This window comes from Puma concolor, chromosome A1 (genome assembly GCF_028749965.1).
Source record: "Puma concolor isolate L17-30 chromosome A1, mPumCon1.1.hap2, whole genome shotgun sequence".
Classification (NCBI taxonomy): Eukaryota; Metazoa; Chordata; class Mammalia; order Carnivora; family Felidae; genus Puma; species Puma concolor.
In genome coordinates, this window is record NC_141667.1 from 85,550,296 (window position 1) to 85,567,457 (window position 17,162).

Genomic DNA, 17,162 nt, shown 5'->3' on the forward strand with positions numbered 1-17,162 from the left:
TGCTCTGTCACCCAGCCCAGCTCTTTCAGTGAAAGGAATGACCTTGAATTGAACTGTAGAAAGTACATGGAAGAAAAGTTTACTGAAGAAGTTTAGTAAGGATACAGGAGATTAATGCATATATTTGTGTTGGACACCCTTGCCTGTGCTGCATATTCAAAGTGATGGGATCATGTTATTTATTATATTTTTCAGATCATTTGCAATGTTAATTTACATGAGTTTGATATCGCTTTTGTCTTTTAGTTATGTGTTATTCTGAGAAATCCCTGGGGAAGCAGAGGATTTATATGCTTTGTGTACATGTTCCGCAGACTAAGCGCTCTGGCATAATTATTTTTGGCACTCGCTAACTGATTAAAACATCCAATTTAACTCATGATCAGTAAGATTAAACCTTTTTAATATACCTCAAAAGTAAATTATCATTTACTACTCAAACATCCCTTTCTGCACATGTCCTCAATAAAGCTTTTCTTTTTTCGTTAATGTACCTTTTAACGAGGATTCCCTTTTATTTCTTCCTTTGGGCAAAACTGCCTTACCCTTTATAGAGAGGTAGGAACAAAGATGAGATGGAGGCTGACTAGATAAATACATGGATTTTTAATGTTACACCAATTACAAGCCCTCGTTCTTGTTGTATTTTGTAAAGAATTTGCTATTCAAGAAGACATGCCCCTGCTTTGGGTTTATTTGATGTACAGACAAATGAGAACAGTTAGAAAGAAATAATATTTGAAAAAAAATCATTTATACGACTTGGCGAAAAAACTGCCTTTTGTTTAATTTTAAATCAGTTGCTTTTCAAAACTTGAGGTTACATTTCAGTTTTGCAGTGAAACCCATTTAATGGAATATCCAAAGCACATAGCAATATTACAACAATTTGAAGGGAAGAAAAGGTTCCCAAGGATGACTAAGTATGATCTAATCTTTTTTTTTTTTTTTCAACGTTTATTTATTTTTGGGACAGAGAGAGACAGAGCATGAACGGGGGAGGGGCAGAGAGAGAGGGAGACACAGAATCGGAAACAGGCTCCAGGCTCCGAGCCATCAGCCCAGAGCCCGACGCGGGGCTCGAACTCACGGACCGCGAGATCGTGACCTGGCTGAAGTCGGACGCTTAACCGACTGCGCCACCCAGGCGCCCCTGATCTAATCTTAAATTAGAATATTGGCAGTTTGCTGGTCCTCTCCTTGCCGAGGACTCTTGCACTGGATCATCACTGTAAGGAGAGATGAGGAAAGTAAAATGCCCTAGATAACGTGTGCTGGTTAAGTCAGGAGCTCATGGAGCTTTAAAGCAATCACAGGTGTAAGCCCCTCACACACACACCTCACACGCTGAGGGAGGTAGGGGGCAGTCAGATTAGGAGAATCCTCCTGTGTGGATGTTAGAGTGTTATTGTGTACAAATGTTGTGGTTACTGCCTTTTATGCATAGGATTAACATCAAATGAAACAAGAATTATGGAGTAGGGCTTTAGATAGAAAATAGGTCAAGTCAATGCAATAAATATCCTGTCAGAATTTTGATCCAGATTTACAAATACTTCACCAGATTGCTAATAAGCCTGTAGCTCAGCATGTAAATATTTGAACAGTATGAAAAATGCATCTGAGTTAAACAACACGACTATGCCCCAAATAGGTTGAACTACTGTAATGTTGCAAACCAGGCAGAAGGAAGACTTTTCTGGAATATGTGGTAGATAAACCAAAAACATTGCCAAAGTGGTTTCCTAAATTGTCAGGAAATCAAAATAAGTAAATCTCAAAATAAGTAAATCTAGTAGTTGGTTACACAAATTCTAAGAGCTAGAAGAAACAAGCTTACAAACTTTGTGTAGATTTCCCATTCTTGGATCTAGAAGTGTTGGAGTCTTCTGAAAAAAATTGGCCACGCATAAAACTATCTTTGAAATTGCCATATCCATGGAGTGGTCTCCCCTCCAAGACAGATTCTGGATGTGAGAATAATTTGAAGACCCACTAACAAATGTGATTTTTTATTAGGTGTGTTTGTGCCAGCCCTTTGGACGTTAGGGGTTGCATGTAGGCAAACATTTTGGTGGGCATTTTCTCCCTCTCTCCATTTCACATAAAATTAAAGAGTAATTTAGTGTTGAAGTCCAACATATGAATCCCTAGGTTAGCATATTAGTTTCAGCAGTTATTAAAGCTTGCATAAGACCAATCACATTTCCATTGTACCATTGTAACTAATTTATGGTCTTGATTTCCATCCCCTCCCCCAACTTTCTGACCAAGCATGACATTAAAGGCTCCAAGGAAAACATTTGTTTAAAAGGTGAAAACAATAGTAGTAAATGTTCTGCTTTTTCTCCTCTGGTTCCAGTAGCAGTCATACCAAATTTCTAGTATATTTACTTGTTGCTAATTGATGAAATAATGGCATTCTTTTCTATTAAGAAGCGAGTTCAATTATTGATCCCATCATCTGTAAAAAGGCAATATGCTATCAGTTTCCAAGTGTGTGATTTGTTTTTAACTAAGAAAGAAAAAAACTTTGAACATGGGAGAGGGTAAGCTTGTTGTGCTTAAATTTTCATAAATTGGCAACTTTTGGCACAGATGCCAAAGAGAGAACAAGAATAAATGTCTCAAGCCTTGGTTGTTAGGGTCTGATCACAAGCGTTGTGGTGTAGAATTCATGGATTATTCATGTGTAATTACAGATAGCTATTGTGCTCCTTTAAATCATCCCTATGGCCCATTATGGCCCATAACAACTGAAATAGCAATTGTCATAGTAAGGTTTGGGCTCTGTCACAGAGTGTGGACTCTAATCAATAATGATGAATGGTAAAATTTTACATCAAGCGGTCCAAAGTCTGGTTGGCCTCCTCCATAAATCTGTACAAACACTAAGCAGAGCAGCTGCAGGGTCTGGAAATTTAAAAGCCAACACTCGCCTTACCCCCTACATGCATTTACCTCTGTAAAAGTAAAAAAAAAAAAAAAAAAAAAAAAAAAAAAAAAGGGAGGAGGGGGGGAGAAAAGGAAATGCTCAATATATCAATTCTAATAATTCACATGCTGTTAGAAGCATTTCCCCCCTATTTAAATGGGAGTGAACCCTAGGTTGTTTTCAAGGTCAATTTCAGGTGAAAGGGGGGTCATCTAAAGGTCACTTGAGCTCCCATGCAGGTCAATAACACCTCTTCACTTCCACAGCAGACAAGCGCTCACACCCAATCAATCCACCAGCGCTGCGGCTGCACCCAGTGTAATGAACAGTGAATAAATGTAGCCTATCATCACAAAACATGCTTTTTAAGTACCTTTCCTTTTCATGTAAAACCTCTCGCTGTCAAATTCTACATTCACTCATCCAGCAGTGAGTAGCAAAAGTGAGAAATCAGACTCTCATTGGGGTTGGTAAAAGGTCACAGCTGACAGACACGGAGGTTAAACTGCCGAGTTAAAATACTGTTCATTACCCACTGCAGCTTTTTGCTAACTACACTTCTTTGTGTTATAGTCAAGCAGTACATCAATATGCCCCTCCTCTTAATTTATTAGCAATTGTTGAATTGTGTGGGGTCGGGGCTAAAGGAGAAATTAATGTCTTATATGTGGCATATCTTTATATACGCATATATATTTTGCTTTTGAATATTCTAATTCCCTGTTTTAATACTCAATACCCTGTACAGCATGGTGTGTACTTGAGATGTGCCCTAATTATTAGGGAAACATAATTCGTAAGATCATAAGAGACTGGGTAATCTGAATTCCAAAGGCCCAGGGTTGGTTGTTTGGAGACCGTTTTTATTCAGTGATTTTTTCTTAAACGAATTGTATATGAGACCTTTTGATGGTTTTCAGTCAAAAAAAAAACCTGGTTAAATATATGGGAACTTGTAATTTCCACCAAAACATGTAAAAAATACGTGTTAAATGTACACAGTGTTTCAAAATAATTCATTTCATCAAAAAGTGTGATGGTCTTATGTTGACAAGGGTAGCACCTATCAAACACATTGTCAACCCAGAATATAATCTATTATTTTTCCAGAGAAGTGCGTCATACCTGCATTCCCCCCTCCCCCAATTCTGATGGAGTCAAAGGAGCCTTTAATAGTGGTGAGTAATCACTGGAGTTTAAGAGGAAACAGTACTTTTTCTGAATTCAGTTGAATAAATGAAACGGTTTGGTGTGAAATCTGAATGGATTAGTACAATTTTCCAAAAATGAAATTTCATTCTTTGATTAATTAACACGTAGGTGGAAGTCCCTTTATTGAAACACAGAGGCTTTGTATTTAAAGATACCAGTATGAAAACAAGTTGTAGAGTGTTCCAGCACAAAATCACAAATCATGAATAAAATAAAGGTTTATTTACATGCTCTCTCCAACAATAATTTGACTCAACAAAATTACCATTATCTATTTACATCTTTAAAAAATGCATTCTGAGATTTATTCTAGAAAAATATATCTTTTTCCCCCTCCTGTATGTCTTCTCTCTCAGTGGGACTGAAAATAAAATGTTATGACTTAAATCACAAGAGGCTAACATCATTTTTAGCAACAAGGGCTGCATAATTTCAAGACTATGAGTGAGTGGCTGACTTTAACTAAAATGTTTCAGTTCTCTGCGTATATAGGTACATAAATAATTCAGAATTAATCCCTGCAGAGGGGACAATGGGAATCGTAAATTATCCATGTGCCGTCCTCAACATTAGAGGCAATGAACCTATAGTAACAAACTATGAGTGTTACTCATTACATACATTTCACAGACACCTTAACCTTTTGAATATTAATTTCCCTCTGCAGCTTGTAGCTAGGCAGTATCATTTTTTTAATTTTCCTTCCCACTCCTCTTGCCTTCATTTCGTTCTCTCACGAAATCTCCCAAACCGTAGTTAAGCCACAGCTACTGAGTGGATGTATTGGAATACATTGATTTGTTATAGAAAGTTTTTTTTTTTAAGCTGAATATTTTTTGTTTTGTAAAAACCCCTCAATATCAGAGGTAGCCTTTCTGTAGAATGCAAGTTGAGGTGTATCAGTCAGGCTGTTTTTATAAAAATAAATGGGCTTGCAAATCTGGACAAATCTGACTCCACTGTGGTTGATAGTGTCCTTCAAATTTCACAAATATATATCATACTTTTATTTTTAACTAAAAATATATTGAAGAGTTGTCATAATTTTCATCTAAAGATGAAAAAGTAAAAAAAAGAGGTATGATAGTTCCTAATTATAAAATCAATTAAATTACAAAATTTAACTGTTAAATTAGGGAGTTTAATTTTTTTAAGACTTAATGAGATATAATAGTGGGTATTCTTATTTTTGTCTCTAGATTACCCTCCCAGGTAAAAATATCCTGATTAGCTTTAGAACTCTTATTTTGAATGACAGAGTAAAGAAAAGATTCTTTCTAGTCTAATTCATTATGCCCATTCCTGTCTATTAGATAAGATAAATCGAAATGTTTATCATAAAAAATGATGAGAAGTAACATTTATAAAATAAATATAAATATTTGTAAGGATATATATAAATACAGACAAACATGCATGTATTAGACATGTATGTAGATGAACTGATATGAACACTATTATAAATCTCTGCGTTTAACTGAACTATACATCATATGAAGGTTGTCGACAGACACAGCTGGAGTGAAATTCAACAAAATTGTTTGTGCATCAGGCTTTTCAGCGATTTCAACATGCCCTTCCCCAGCATAGTTGCATGACTTACTCCTCCATCTTGTTAAGATCTTTAATTACCTCTCTGTACCTTCTGTCAGTGCCTAGTTTAAAATTACAAATCTACCAGGGGTCCCTGGGTGGCTCAGTCAGTTACGTGCCTGACTCCTGATTTTGGCTCAGGTCATGATCTCAGGGTTCTTGGGATGGAGCCCTGGGTCAGGCTCTGTGCTGAGAGCTTGGGATTCTCCCTCTCCCTCTCTCTCTGGCCCTCCCCACTGTCTCTCTCTCTCAAAATAAATTTAAAAAATGAAACAAAATAAAACCCACTAATATCCAAGATATCTCTTAGTTTCCTTTCCTTGCTTTATCTCTGCAACTCCTGTAACTATGACATAATGCTGGAAAATTTTTGAGGACAGGAAGTTTTGTTGATTTTGTTCTTTGCTGTATCCTGAATGCCTAAGAGATAGTAGGAGCTCATTAAATACACTAAAGAAATGAAACATGGTAATAAATTTGAGGTGTCAAGAACTATTTGAAAATCACTCTAGTCCCAGCATGGCTGACTAATGGGACAAATCATGATATGAATTTAAGGCAACACTGCCTTATTTCTTGGGCATCTCCCACAACTTGCACAAAACCTTCCCTTTGGGCAGCCATTGCCCTTGGACTCTCCCTGCAACTGCTTTTATTGAAATTAAAACTTGCTCTCACTAAAAGTCCGTTATCATTCATTGACAAATTGCACTGTACATGTTAATTTTGTTCCATAGAATGCATTTGCACTTTAGGCCTTATCTCATACAGTCAAAGGATTTGTTTTCTATGAAAGAAATTTCCAATAGAGACAATTAAGTTAGGCAAAATACTTTGGTTTTCCTTTTGGTTTGTTGCAATCTTGATTTTAGGTCTTCAATTCATGTTATGTAAATTTCCATCTTTTTCACCACAATTCTGCATATGGTTCATTTAAATTAACCGGAAATAGCCTTAGTACTAGTGCCTGAGGTGTGGCCAACAGGTGGCTCATTCATGCCTGCGCGCGTGCGCGCACATACACACACTTTTTCATGGGAGGCAAGTAACTAATTCTTTGTATTTTAAATTCTTTGTAACAAATTGTATTTTCTTTTTAAAAAACAGACACTTTTTCCCTAAAGGTCAAAGAGTTCTTTGAAATTACATTATACCTGGATTTAGATTTTATTTTGGAAATGGTATTTGTAGATGTGAAGAAAATCAAAGAAAGAGCTTTACCTCAAACACTCAGGCCATCCGCCCCCAATTTTACCCCAGGAGAGTGTTGGCTGTTTTTTTAGGACTGAGTTATAAATTTTATCCTATCATTTTGGCATCAATGATATTGGTGTAAAATAATGATTAGGAAATAACAATTCATAAAAAACAAAATATGAATTCTTTTAAAATTCAATTTTTATGAACTAACCACTGGTGAAGCTATAGTGTCTAATTAAACTGTTATTCCAATATGAATGTGGGATTATGAAAGCAAGGACCCAATACGTAAGTAAATCGCAGCTTTTTTATAGCAGGTAGTGACTATGTCGTTTGAATATGTGTTTTGAGACACACCCTCTTTTGTAACCCAGTCTTTCATGTGTTGAGCAGGAGTGCTCCTCATTTAGTCTGCTCTAGAGACTGTATGTATTGTGGCAGGAATGAATCTCAGTACTTGATTACAGCTTCGTGTAGAGTATAACATTTTAATTTTCTATAGGTTCTATTTCAGGTCTAAACTTGGAAGATAATATTAGCCATTCAGGGTGTCTTCTATCCATTCCTATGGGTGGAAATCTATGCCTCTGGGGTTGTGCAGTGGTTGACCCCCCCATTGGGGTCACAATGGTTATCTTGCTCCCTGACTTTGCCATTACCTAAACTGGCATTTGCAGGGGGCATCTATTTACCTAAAGAATTAGGCTTTGGGACCAAGCACATCCCTCCTGTATTCTTCTGGACCTACAGGGCCTCTCCTTCTCTTCCAGCTCTTTGAATGGCCTCATTAATGCACAAGACACTGCAATTGTTTTGCCTCTCTCTTGGGTCACAGGAAACTTGAAGCTTTCCCCCTGACTTACTGGATCACGTTTTGTGTCAGAACTATATGGCTAGACATCTCACTGAGCCATCCTTCCGCTCCATCTCCTGGACCATCCATGCTGGTTGAGAGGGTAGCACTAGGGTGATAGAGCTTTTCTGACCACTGCGTTAAATGGTGAGGGTTAAGCACCAGTCCTCTTTGTCCTTTGGTTTTCCCAAACCCATTTTTACAAAAAGAATTATGTTCTCCTCTTCTCTTATTAATCCTTTAAGGAGCAGGACAATGGATCCTAAGTGTCAAACAGATATTTAGGGTGGAATTACTTTCTACTTGTAATTATACTTCATGATGCCATCCAAATTTTTAGAAAAGACTATTACAGAATAGGCATGTTTACATATCTAATCAGCTATCAAGTTAAGGGTCATTACTATTGAAACTGTGTTACCCTGCAATGAGATAGGTGGTATTGGGGCAGTTACTTCTGTTTGGAGCAGAGGAGAACAGAGCACATTCTCGTTCTGTAGGAAGTCTTGAGAGCATGGGAAAAAGCAGACTTCTCTGTGACTTATCCCAGAGTAATCTTGAAGAGTACCGAGGAGTGGCAGTTGATTTCAAAGTGAGAAAACCAACTCAGTAGTGTTCTGAGTTGTAACTGATGAGGAGTCAGGTATCCCTTAGTCTAGAGGAAAGTAGTTTCCTTAATTCCCTGTTTTCTTCAGGGCACCATTTCTAATAGTAGCCAGACTAAGATTTAGCAGGCAGATATCTTCTTTTGAAACATGAATGTTTACATTCTCATAATTTTATCCTCTTCAGGGAAGGAACAGGATTAGTGAACGCATGTCCTAGTTATTCACGTTCATCATTTTTATTCCCTAGACCCAAAATATATGAATATAGTGCTGAGGGGCTAGCAGTTTCCTTTCCTTTAAAATTTAAGACCAAAACAGAGAAAACAAAGAGTTCTAGGCAAACCTGCAATTTAGTGACATTCCATAAGCAAAAGATTCAATAATACTGTTGAAATAACTTCATAGTGAATTCAAACTGAATAATCCTGGGTGGCTCATCCAGTTAAGCATCTGACTCTTGAGTTTGGCTCAGGTCATGATCTTACAGTTCGAGGACTGAGCCCCACATTGAGCTCTGTGCTGACAGCATGAAGCCTGCTTTGGATTTCTCTCTCTCCATCTCTCTGCCCCTATCCTGCTCAGACATGTGCTATGTCTCTTTCTCTCTCTCCTTCTCTCTCTCTCCAAATAAATAAACATTAAAAACAAAAACAAACAAAAATCTGAATGATCCTATTCAATCAGGTAAGTCTTGTAAATGGACTCAAAGGGGTGACAAATTGCAATGTCTTTGTCAAAATTAAAGTTGGCTAAGATACCAAATAGATGAACACAGGGCAAGGGAAAATAAAAAGAGAGGGAAGCAAGAGACTCAACTATAGAGAACATACTGAGGCTTGGTGGAGGGAGGTGGGTGGAGGATGGACTAAATGGGTGATGGGTATTAAATGATTTTTTTTTCAACGTTTATTTATTTTTGGGACAGAGAGAGACAGAGCATGAACGGGGGAGGGGCAGAGAGAGAGGGAGACACAGAATCGGAAACAGGCTCCAGGCTCTGAGCCATCAGCCCAGAGCCTGACGCGGGGCTCGAACTCCCGGACCATGAGATCGTGACCTGGCTGAAGTCGGACGCTTAACCGACTGCGCCACCCAGGCGCCCCGGGTGATGGATATGAAGAAGGACGCTTGTTGGGATGAGCACTGGGTGTTATATGTAAATCATGAGTCACTAAATTCTACACCCAAAACCAATTTTACTATATTTGTTAACTAACTAGAATATAAATAAAAACTTGAAAAGAAGTTGAGATGTATAGTATTATCACACTATTAAAATTTATGTTCACATTTAAATCAAATCCGTTTCTATGAAAGGAGAATCAGGATAATTTAGAATATAAAATTAAATCACATTGCCAAAGAACTCTTTCTGTATGGTTTGGAATGAATACACCAAACACCTAGCCTTTTTTTAAAAAAAATTATTTTGCATACAGTAAATGCTAAATAAATGCTTGAATCACTTTAGAAAACCATCTCTCCTCATATCCGTAAGTGCCCACAAATTATTTCTTCCTGAAGGATTTTAGATGAGTCTGTGAGAACATACTATCCTTAACAATAGAATTTATTGGTTTAAAACATGTCAATGTAGTAATATGATTAATAAAATTATGTAATCTGCAAATATCTGGCAGAGAGCTACATAAATAGTTAAACATTAGTTTGTCTGAAAGTTACATGAATAGAAGCAAGAAAGTGTGTAATGAGATCAGGAAGCTTCTAAGCATCTGAAAATAAAGGTGCTGCCACAGAGAGGAAAAAAATTTTTGAAAATGCAGTCTGATGACATCAAAGGAGGTATTTACTTATTTCTTCATTTTGGGGTTCCCAGTTTTTACTGTTCCCATTTAGAGGCTACACAGTAGCTCCTATCATCTACTTAAAACCTAAATGTTTATCCTGTGAAAATAAATATCTGAATTATGCTATTGTAGGGAAATTTATATATAAATCAACATAATACTGACTTCAATAGCAAAAGAATAGTTACTGAATCATTAATTGTAGCCATGAAAAATCTAGGCATTGATAATAGTACCCTTTTCTTTACTTATATAATTGTTAAAATAAGCTCTACTCAGAAATGCAAATTATTTTGCAATGCAAATACAAAGCAAAAGTAGATGTTTTTCCAATGTATCAATGCTTTTTTAATATAACAGAAATAAAGATGTTATGTATAATATTATAATGATATATTTTGGGACAATGTTACATGAATACTTCTTAGTGAAATTGATGAAAACATGCATGCTATTAAAAATCAACTTAAAAAAACAAACTAAACTTAAAAAAATGTTATAGTTGTGACATATAACCACTAGGATATTTCTAGAAGTGGTATCATACTTAACACCCAACTTTGCCTTTTTCCACTTTCACACTTATAATCTTGTGTTCTGCCATGATCAAACAGTGTGCCCAAGGCTACTGCTTCTCTGAGATGGTATTTCTGGAAATGACCTTATAATACTATCAGAAATACTGCTGCCAACTTTGATAATAGTGGGCATAGAAAGGTCTAGGACTTTATTGTAGAGACAAGGCAAAGCTACGAGAAAATGTTAAAATTTAGAGTCTCTGAAGTTTTACCCCCCAAAAAAACGTACACACAGTCACATACATGACTTCAAAAAAACTAACTTCCAGAGGTCAAGTTTATATTATATATATGACAGTACAATTTGTTGAATGATGTAAAAAGTTCTCTATGCCTTGTATGTGCCTCAGGTACTCAGAACCCAGAAGTTTCTCTGGAAACTTAAGACCAATAATCCGCCAATACTGATATTTTGGGATATCTGCATTATAATTTTTTTTCAGTGCCTGATTTCTGAAGGGCACCATAAATGCTTCTGAATTCTTTCTTAAAGTTTATGGATAAACTGAATGGTTGAAAATATCTTAAAAGTTGGTGAGTCAACTAGAGAGAACCTGGTGAAGAATGTTCACCTACTCAACATTTTCCATAACCAGCCTTAAGTCAAAAAATTGAAAAAGCAAAAACAATAGCTATTTGAGTCATTCTTCAGGGTGTCAGTCAGTGATAGAAGAAACCAATGCCAATAAAGGACCCAAGATTAGTTGAGATTTCACTAAAAAATTTGGATTATAACAAATCCTTCAGGCTTAAATTAGGTAACAGGAACTGTCCCTTTCCATCATGGATTTAGACCACACATTCCTTTATAGCAGGCATTTTATTTTCTTAATGATTACATCCCTGGCATCTAAGACACGGACATTCGATTCATATCAATTGAATTGATGAATGAGTGAATGAGTGAATGATTGAAGAAAGCAATTGAAATACTTTTCAGTACGTCATCAAATTATAAGTACTTTACAGTTCTGCCTAGCAAAGCACGTTCTACTATAGAACATAATGTGAGAATAGAATGGGTAAAGATATAATAAATGTGATATTTGTTAAGAGATGCTCATTCAAAACAAATCTTTGCCTCAGAGGCACATATGAGTCAAATTAGTTTTATCGTTTCACAGTGTTATAATTCAGATGTTGACTCTCAAGTGTTTCATTCTATTAAGGGAGCCCTCTTTATTTTTCTTAATCTTGCTGTAAATTTATATTGAAATTAAATAGTATACTTTTATCGGAAAAACTCTTGAGTGGAAAGCTATTGTGTGGATATTTTACTAAAAGAGTGAAGAAATCTATGCTTGATTATTTATTTGTAGCTCTGTTAAATTATGTTAAAATAAATCAAGTAAGCCCACATAACTAGGCCTTAAAGATTACATGATTTTTATTTTTAGAGGAAAAACCCCTCATAAACCACAGTCCAATTATTCAATTTTGCTTACTAATTATGGAAACTTCTCATTTCTTGGCCTCAAGCAGTAGATGATACATCTCTGAAGGGTGACACAAAATCTGTCACCATCTATGGCTCATTTTATTCAATGTAAATATTTTTGGAAAACAAAATAAATAGTTTAGAAATTCCTACATTCAGTGTGGTTGATATATGCATCATTTCTGATATGTGAGCCTTCGTTCATACTGTCCTTTAGATAAGGTTGTGGGCTGTGCTTTTTCTCCCCTAGGACAGTGAAAAACACAGAAAGGCATCAGTTGGAACATAATTATAAACATGTTTTCTCATAATAAAAGCTGGTGTTTAAGCTATCAATAAAATTAGAATTAAATTGGGCCAATCGCTCATATTTTTAGAACCATCATGTGAGAAATTGTATCTCTTTCTTTCCTACATGGCACAAAAGGAATATTGCAGCATAACAAGTTGATATAAAGCTCCTTCCATGCTTTCTCAAGTGTCCTTTGAAGCAGCTCAAAATTCAGAGCCAAATTAGAATCTTCAAAAAATGTTTTAAATGTTTAAGATTATAGAGAGAGGATTGATGAGACCGTGTGTATGGAATTTTCTCCATGCATTCATAGAATCCTGTACTAACTAGAAGTGTTAAAACTTCAAGTTTCATAGCAAACATCACTTATGGGATGTGGAGCTCACACAGTTATTAGATTGGAGATAAAGACTTGAGGAAATGTTTTCACTTAAATACTAACCTAGGAAGACTGACCCTATATTTATTTATGGAGTAGTTATTCTTGCCATTTTGAGTTTTTTCAGTAGTCCTCACTGCATTGTTTTAAGAGCTTTATGAGAAGTTAGGAGCTTGCTAACTTAGGTCTTGAGAATATATTCGTGTACTCTAAACGCACTTTTCATGAAATCATACTTTTTATTTAACTATGTAGTTATTTAACAAGTATGAATTTAAAAGAAACTGATGACAGTGATTCCTTGTTTATTGTTATTGGTGGATAATATTGAAAACAATTTAAAATAAGTAAATTACTAGAATTTTTATCACCCTTCATGTCATGTATTACTTAACAAAACGAAACAAAACATTATTTTTAACTTTTTGAGGAACCTCCGTAATGTGTTCCAGAGTGGCTGCACCAGTTTGCATTTCCACCAACAGTGCAAGAGGGTTCCTCTTTCTCCACATCCTCGCCAATGCCTGCTGTTTCTTGTGTTGTTGATTTTAGCCATTATGACAGGTGTGAGGTGATATCTGATTGTAGTTTTGATTTGTATTCCCTGGTGATGAGTGATGTGGAGTGTCTTTTCCTGTGTCTGTTGATGATATGGATGTCTTCTTTGGAAAAATGTTTATTCATGTCTTCTACCCATTTTTTAACTGGATTATTTGGTTATTATGGGTGGTGAGCTTGCTAAATTCTTTATAGATTTTGGATACTAACCCTTTATCAGCTATCTCATTTGCAAATAACTTCTCTCATTCCGTAGGTTGTCTTTTAGTTTCATTAATTGTTTCCTTCACTGTGCAGAAGCTTTTTTATTTTGATGTAGTATCAGTAGTTTGTTTTTGCTTTTGTTTCCTGTGCCTCAGGAGATGTATGTATCTAGTAAGAAATTATTATGGCCATTGTCAAAGAGGTTCCTGCCTGTGTTCTCTTCCAGGATTTTTATGATTTCATGTCTCACATTTAGGTGTTTAATCCATCTTAAATATTATATGTATGTTAACTAGCTGGAATTTAAATGAAAAATTTAAAAACCATTTAATTATTTTGTGAAATCAAGGTGGGGAATGTTTTGAGAATCGTGTTTAACTTGAAACAATAAATAATTTAAAAGATATAAATGTGAGACAAAATTAATAATATTTAATTAAAAGTCAGAAACAACTCCCTGACTGGGCATTTTTAAAAGAAGAATCATATATAAATATTTACAAGTTTAGATATTACTAAAGAGAGGACCTGGATAAATACCAGTCTAATAATGTGTTGCCTTATAGTGATGTATTCTACAATACAGCAATAGAAGAGATTCAAGGGCTAGAATATTAACTTGTCAGATCCCATGTTTTGTAGAGTATAAACTACAATGCTTATGTAAGTAAGTATATTAAGCATCAAAATGACCAGACAAATCTTAAATAAAGGGTTATATATATGTGAATGAAGTCAATATAATTCTGCCTACTGCATGTTAGTTGAATTGGATGTTGAATGTTTTAACTTTAGGGAATATTTTAGACCATTTCAAGTCTTATAAAACTGATAGAACATCAGCTAGATTTCCTAGATATAATTTCCCTTGTTAAATATAAACATAAACATAAACATAAACATAAATATAAATATAAATTTTTTTTCAGGATAAACAAAAGTTATTGAGCTGGGGGTGTCATGATAGGAGAAAGATCATACTATTAATATCAGATGGATTATAAAATACATGGGTACACATGGGTACATCTCAGTGTCTTGTTATTTTTGTGCCCTGACTTCGTTTTATCTGTAGCATCTGTTACTACGTGACATATTCTCTTTCCTCTCACTAGACCGTGTACTTTGTGAAAATAAGAACCCCATCTTCTTTGTTCATTTCTGGATCCTCAGAACCTGGTATGTAGTAGGATTTGAAAAATATTTGTGGAATGAAATAATTGACATTAAAATTTATATAGATGCATTTATCAAAACATCTATGGTCTTACATAAATAGAAAAGATAGTGACACATGTTACTTCCAATGTTTGCCATAGTATTTCTCCCTTATGGTTCCTCTTGTTAGTTTATATTTATTGGTGTATGTGGATGACTTCATAGATCTTTTCATTTTTTGTTGTTGTTGTTTTCTTTTTTTTTTTGCACTTATAAAATACTTTAATCTTTCTTTTTTTAATATGAAATTTATTGTCAAATTGGTTTCCATACAACACCCAGTGCCCATCCCAAAAGGTGCCCTCCTCAATACCCATCACCCACCCTCCCTTCCCTCCCACCCCCCATCAACCCTCAGTTTGTTCTCAGTTTTTAAGAGTCTCTTATGCTTTGGCTCTCTCCCTCTCTAACCTTTTTTTTTTTTTTTCTTTCTTCTTCCCCTCCCCCATGGACTTCTGTTAAGTTTCTCAGGATCCACATAAGAGTGAAAACATATGGTATCTGTCTTAGATCTTTTCAAAGAAAACATAGATATTAGGAAACTCACAGAACATTAAATTTATAACTAGCTATTTAAAGACTAGAGTAGGGAACAAGAAAAGATACCCCAAGCTAAAAGGAATGTGTTTTATTTTCCACTGAATTTTAGTTAGCTAATAATAATTTATGAACAAAATTATAGACTCATCTCTAGGGTATGCGGTTCCTGGGTGTGGTGGTTCTATAAAGAGCAGCAGAATGACTTTCTTTTCAATATGTAGTCAAGGATTACCTTTAGTCTAGGTATTTCAATGAAGAATAAAATAATTCTTTAGTTTTGAAGAGGAAAGAGAAATGGTTAAAGAGACAGGCAGGTTTGGGACACTAGGTGATAAAATTTACTTTGATTTAAAAACTTACACAAAAAACATTTTCATGATTTTAGCTCACTAACTGCATCATTGATATTTAACACTTATTTATAAACAACCAAAGACTACCTACTAATAAATATATTTCCGATCGATAAATTTCTTTTACCTTTTGGTATAATCGTGTATTATTTGTGAGTATTTCAGATGCCATACGATAATTTTTTTAAACCTTGTAAATTCGTTTTATGGATGAGACTAAAATCACATATTCTAATCTCACTTCATTTAATAATTAAAAGCAAACTTCTGCTCCTCAGAACATATGGGTTCCTTAAGAATTCCTCAAGAATTGGTTTCACAAAATAGACAATTTAGCTAACAAATAGTGTGTCATATTGATTTTATTGTATGAGAGTTTTCAGTTGCTTAGAATTATGCTCCAGTCAAAGAACTTTGAAAGTACCCACAAAATGAAACAACACAGTTTTATAAAACATAAAGTTTTAATTAATGTTCTATGGAAAAGACATTAGGTTATTTTTTTCCACTAAATTTACCTAATTCTTTACATTGAATTAATCAGGATTAATCAGATATTTTTGTGTCATGAAATATTTCCAGAATTATACACTGGAGGTAATGATAATCCTGGAGGTAGACATGGAATTCTGTGTTTTATAATGATATTTAGCATTAAAAATTGAAGTGGTAATTATTAGCTCTTTCCTTCAATTGCCTGAGCATCTAGACTAAAAGTGACATTTTTACCATAGTTATTTTGACAAATAACTCAATTCTTTTATTCATTTTGAACATAATTTTTACATAAGCAAATTTCTAAAACTTTTGGAGCCATAATTCAATTGTAATTTACTGGAGAGAGATGTCATTTTAGAATAGACATTCTCATGTTGCATCCATTTATTCATAACTTTTCATTCCCCCACATGGCTAATATCCTTGTTCTAGATTATTTTTCTTCTTGTCCTTTATAAGTGAACTGGACATCTATGGAACTCAAGCTTACACCCCTTTTGTCAACACACACGTTCTAGCTTAAAATATCTGTATGAGATCTTTAATTCCCTGATCATTATTATTATTATTTGTTTAGAGATGGTTTTTATCACATTTAGACTTAATATTCCATACATAGCTACTTGGGCATCAATTTCAACCTTTAGAACTGTTAGCAGAAATACATAGGTCTTTGAAAACATGGGAAGCATTAAAGTGATGGGGACATTCTGGGCTGATATTTTAGTATTTGCCACAAATTTAGCTGGCAGTTACTTTAATTAAAAAAAAAAAAAAGCTAGAGTAGAAAGTTATTCACCGGGAGGTAAGTGAAGACCACCAGGAATCGGCTAATAACTTATTCTTACATTAGACTGAACCTAGGTCAAAAAGGTAAGCATCTAGCTATTACACA

The 17,162-nt window shown here is 35.0% G+C and overlaps 1 long non-coding RNA gene across 1 annotated transcript in view; it reads left to right on the forward strand.

The window, feature by feature from the left end:
• LOC147584279 (uncharacterized) overlaps positions 1 to 17,162 on the forward strand; it is a 101,063-nt gene that overhangs the window by 13,832 nt on the left and 70,069 nt on the right. The window contains exon 2 of the long non-coding RNA XR_015247798.1: positions 14,774 to 14,837. This is a non-coding gene — a long non-coding RNA (uncharacterized LOC147584279). The remainder of the gene's footprint in view (positions 1 to 14,773; positions 14,838 to 17,162) is intronic.